Below are 6,000 nucleotides of genomic sequence, written 5' to 3'. Positions count from 1 at the left end.
AACCATAGATTAAGCATGCAGAATGGAGCAGACTATTTTCTCTTTTGTTATGTTTTGATTTTTCTCTTGGTTTCTCCCATTTATTTTAATTCTTCTGTGCAACACGACTAATGTGAAAATGTGGATAGTAAGAATGTATGTGTAGAACAATATAAGATTGCGTGCTGTGTCAGGAAGGGAGGGAGAGGGAAGGGGAGAAAATCTGGAAATTATGGAAGTGATGTGGAACTGAAAACAAATAAATTAGTTTAAAAAAAGAAAATGAAAGAAAAATAGGAGAAACAAGAATGAAGACTATCTTCAAAAGCTTTGGAAATCTTTTTTTTTTTCAAAAACACATATTCTCCTCAATTTTGGACATTTAAATTGGCATTTTATCAAATTAGCATTTAAAGTCAAAATAACATTTACATGTTATTGTTTTTAAAAATATGATGTTATATAACATTCAAATTGTATTGTATATGTTATTATTTTTATAATGTTCCATATGTCCTCTTACACTGCAAAAGAAAGCATAGGGTAGTTCACAGAATTAGGCTCTAAGTCAGAAAGATCTGAATTTAAGTATCATCTTAGACATATATTTGCTAGGCAGATAAGCCATTGGACAAATTATTTAACTTCTGAGTATTCTAGGCAACATCCTCAGACTTGAAGTTGGAAAAAAAAAACTAATCTGCATTGATAGAGAATTTTCTCACCTGGCAATTCCTTATAGAAGTGATAGTACAAATCTAATCCTTATTCATTTTCACACTATTTATTTCCTCCTTACTTCCCAAGATTTTGAAGGTCCCTTGAACTTTGAGTAATGTTCCCTAGGACATTACAAAATGTCATTTTATTTACACAATACTACATTCAGACTGCTTTTGTAATCAAGGCATCTCTTCCATTGTGCATATTAAGAACTTGAACGCAAGAAAACATGCCTTAGCTAACTAAGTAAATACAGCTTGGGAGTAAGGCTATAAGTATACGTGTGGTGGCTATTAAGGAGGAGGGCTATTTAGAAATGAAAGGACATTAGCTGGTAGAAAAAGAGGAGAAAATCTGTTTAGATCATGGAAATGACCTGAATAAAAACAGGAAGAAAGAAATGCTTCATTATCTTTTTTCTTCTTGCTGATGTTAATTTTTTCAGGTGAAAACTGATTTGGTAGGGGGTTTTTTGGTAAAAATTCACAATTCTTTCACTGATTATTTCCCAAGGGGAAAAAAGGAATAGTTTATTCATGCCTAAAAATATATATTTATCTTAATACCAACTCAGGGAGGTTGGAAATATCAAAACTTCTATTCAGATAAGGGCAACAATCTCCTTTATTTGTCACATAGGAAAAATCCTATTCATTGTCCCGATGTTGAGGGGAAGGGACGGAGAAGGTGCTACCATGGAAGTTTGCAGATCTTGATTCAATGCTTGCTCTCTATATACTCTAAATACAAATATTTGAATATAGTGTGGATGCTGAACCAGTAGTCACAGTCTTGGGAAATGACATATGTATGTGTGTGTATGTATTTATGTGTATGCATGTGTATATGTATGTATTTAAAATGTGTATGTACATATACATATATGTATATATAAATATACACATATGCACGGACAGGTTGATATCACATACATATATGTATATATATAATATGTGTATCTATGTACCTTATCTCAATCATTTTGAACAAATTAGACAATAAATATTTTCGATTCATCTTTAAAATGATTGTAATATGCTTCCCATTTCCAGTATATTCAAAATTTGACATATGGTAGCATTTGATATCAGTTTATATAACTGTGTTCTCTTGAAAGATGAACTACCTTATAGTGTAGCTGGGAGCATAAAATGAGACAATAGCTCTATATTGAATACATGAGCTTATGAGAATAGTTTTCCCTCTTTGGAAGGGATCCGGAGCTACTGGGATGGAAGTGCTATGCCTCGTCTTTGCAGAGTTTAACACTCTGAGGATTCCCTGTCCCTGAGTGACCTTCCCTTCCAGTTCAAGAAACTTGACTTCCCAGCATCCCATGTGGCTAATATGGGGCTATATATGTAAAACACTTGGCAAACCTCCAACTGCTATATAAATATGAGACATTATTTCTTCTCTTCTTGAGATTTTTTTCTAGCCATTGACATTGCTATAACAATAAATAACCCTCCTTCCCCCTTGCCGAGTGACCTTAGATCTAGTCACTCCAGTTCACTTAACTGTAGGCATCCAAAGACAGGTCAATCACCAAGGAGATATTCAGCCTGAATCGTTCCAACATGAAGGCAAGCTTGCAAGATGCTTGAAGCATCTCGTAATTTCTAGTCAGGGTTTTGTTGACTACTATTACTATCCTTCCCGGATCTCTCTGCTTTGCACTGTGGTCAGGGAAATGATGTGACATTTAAAGTTGTTTCTATTTTCAGATATGGGAACATGAAGGACCCATATCAAACAAACACAGAAGCAGACACAGGGGGATTCTGTTACAACAGGTTCAACCTTGGAATTGACATTTCCCTTGCAAGTGTGAATACAAATGCTGGGGAGCTATAAACACCGCATGTGGACTTCCAGCAATTTTACAAAATGGTTCTCTTGGAAGACTTGGCCAGATTGAGCCTATGCTCTTGTCTCATCTTGTTTTTCTTTCAAAATAAAGAATGTGATAAATTAATGTGTGTGTTTTATTTTGGGGTGGGGAGTTGAGTGGAAGAAGAAATGGGGCAGTGTTTTGTTTTGGTTTTATTTTTGTTTATTTTATAAAAGTATAAAAGGACCAACAGTGTAGAAAAGGTTAAAAAATCTCAAAAAGAGTCAGGGGGATTGTCTTCTTTCAGGAGAAAGGATAAGGGTCTAGAAGAAATCTGAGAGCAGAGCCATGGCTGGGGAGGTATAAGCCACGCTGAGAACAAGCAAGATAAAATGGAAGAACTGGAGTTAGAGACACCACCCCAAGGGTGACAACTGAGCATCGGCCAGTTTCCTATTTTAACCAATTTTGGCTGCTTGCTAATACTGGTTGCTTTTTCTGCTAAAAGTCCATAGTCCTGTTAGCATACTCAGCACCATGTAGGAGCCACATCTCCCTCCACAAATACAGCAGTACACAAAATGCTCCAGGCTTTTTGTAGAAATTCAGTCACATATGTAAAATGCATACCAAAATTTGAGAATGTTATTAAAACATGTTCCTTGGTGCCCCAAATGTATAGCTTTACATTTTTAAATATTAGGACTTCCCTCCCCCCCACACCTCCCCCGGAAAAAATAAGATCAGTCAATAAACAGTTAAGTGCCTAATTTCTGCCAGGCACTTACTAAGTATTACCAACACAGAAAGAGGCAAAAGATAGTCTCTGCTCTCAAGGTGCTTACAAGCTAATGGAGGATGCAACCTGAAAACACATATATACACAGCAAGATATACAGGATAAATAGCAACTAATTGATAATAGGAAGGCAGTGGAATGAAGAGCGGTTGAGGAAGAATTCCTTTAGAAAGTGGGATTTTAGTCAGGACTTAAAGGAAGCCAGGGTGGTGAGTAGTCAGACAGGAGGAGGAAAAGTATTCCAGGTATGACCCTGGGCTGAGAGATGTAGTGTGTTGTTTATGGAACAACCAGGAGTCCAGTGTCACTGACTCAAAGAGTATGTGTTGGGGGAGTAAGTGTAAGAAGACTGAAAATGTAGAAGGGGAATAGATTATGAAGGTCTTCGAATGCCAAACAGAGCATTGCCAATACTGTTCTCTCAGGATCCTCAAAGGAAATGTGCTGGACTCATTTTGCAGTAGCCAAGAATTGGAAACTAAAAAGATGTTTTCCCATTGGGGAATGGCTAAACAAATTGTGGTATTTGAATGTAAAGAAATATTATTGTGCCATAAGAAAGAATGAGAGGGACGATTTCAGAGAAAACCTAGAAGACTTTTATTAACTGATGTAAAGTATAGTGAGCAGACTCAGAAGAGCAATTTATACTGATATCAGCTTATGGAAGAAAGACAATTTTGAAAGATTTTAAGGACCTTGATGAATAACAAACCCAAAGTCTAACAGAATTAAAATGAAACGTACTACTTAACTCTTAACAGAGAAATGACACATTTCAAATGCAGAAAGACATACTTATTTTTAAACCTGGAGAGTGCAGGTATTTGTTTTGCTGAACTATGTAGATTAGTATTGATGGGTTTTTTTGAAGAGTTTCTGTTCTACTTATGTTCCTCCCAAGGAAGAGAGGTTAGATAGTGGGAAAGATCTCAAAATTGAAAACAAAACCAAATATGATGCTATAATGTACTGCATTTTTTTTTAATTTGAGATCCTGAAAGAGAGATGGGGAGAGGGAAACAGAGAGGGAGAGAGAGACAGAGACAGAAAGAGAGAGAGAGAGAGAAAGACAGAGAGAGAGACAGAGAGAGAGACAGAGAGAGAGAGAGAGAGAGAGAGAGAGAGAGAGAGAGAGAGAGAGAGAGAGAGAGAGAGATATGGACATCTTAGGAGGATTCTGCCTAGGTTTGAGTCTGGAGTGTGTATTGTCCATGACTGATGATTACTGAGGGGAAGGGAGGCTTATGCATTTTCTCTAATGTCAACATGAGCTTAGGTTTAGTTGGTTCACATTTGATGAGCAAATGCAATCAGAGTCAGTTTTTTTTCTAGTAATAGAGGTCCTTTTCTACTATATTTTAGTCATTTTGATTTCGTGATTTTATAAATAGAGAAGGCACATTAATTTTTTTTTTTAATTTATGACTGATCAAAGTGTGAAAATGACTCTGGCTTCTTGAAGATTAGACCGGTGGACTTCAAGTTCATTTCTTGTATTAAACCAGAAAAGCTTCTTTTCTGGGTCTAGAGACTAATTCTGTCTATCATCTGAACAAAGTAAGAAAATTGTTAAAAATGCAGAGATATTCCTTGCCAGGCTGATGACAAAATTATTATTTTTTTTGGCCCCTGAAACTCTCAATAACTCCCACCTTTTTGGACTTTAGAGTCCCAATCTATAAAATGAATAGGTTTGGCAAGAGAACTTCTCAGGTCCTTACCAGTTCCATACCCATGGTCTTATCTGGGGGTTGAATGGACATCATGAAAAGGAATGCCTTCTGAGGAAGTCACCAATGGTTGAAATTGAAATGAGACAAAATTCAGTAACACACTGAGAGGAAATAATCTAATCTTTTAGGAAGGGAGTGGAAAAATAGGGCAGAAAATAGACAATTCCAGGTAGACCAAAGTATAGAGTCAATTCCAGGCAGGGGTGTGTTAGAGCCAGCTTCTGCTAGTCAGTGAGAGATTATTGGAAAATTTTCAGCATGATCTTTATACCTTGGAAATTAGCAAATAATGCAAATCAGGGCTTGATTTGTTATCTTATTGATTATCTAAACTTTACAAAAATGATGGAGAAAATTTTAGCAATACAGATTAAAATTAAAATATGTTGTGTGTACTTCTCCCACCCCAAAAGTCAGGTATTAAACATTTATCAGCACATCCTTGGTTTTAGGTGGTATAGCTATTTTTTCTTTTTTTAGTTTTTGATTTTTTGTTAAATTTTCACAAGGCGTTTCAATGTAGAATGTCACAGAATTATAGATTTGAAGGTTGAGTTCCCAGAAGCCACATGACATACCCCCTTCATGGTTAAGGATATTGACTCAGAAACAGAAAGTGACTTGCTTCATGTTGGGCATATTATGATTTTCAGATATGGAATCTGAAGCTTGACTGTCCTTGTCCCTAATGCTATAGAAAAATTCTTCAATTTGGAGTCAGTGTTCCATCTGGGTTCAAGTTATAGTTCCAGTATGCACTACTTCTCTCACCTAGAGGAATTCATTTCACTTTTCCTGTCCTCATTTTTATACACTCATACAGATGGGGCAACTGATGACATAATGGATAGAGTGCCAGTCCTCCAAACAGGAGGACCTGAGTTCAAATCTGGCCTCAGACACTTACTATCTGTGTGACTCTGGGTAAG

Source organism: Notamacropus eugenii, chromosome 3 (genome assembly GCF_028372415.1).
Source record: "Notamacropus eugenii isolate mMacEug1 chromosome 3, mMacEug1.pri_v2, whole genome shotgun sequence".
Classification (NCBI taxonomy): domain Eukaryota; kingdom Metazoa; phylum Chordata; class Mammalia; order Diprotodontia; family Macropodidae; genus Notamacropus; species Notamacropus eugenii.
Note: the sequence above shows the minus strand (reverse complement) of the source record.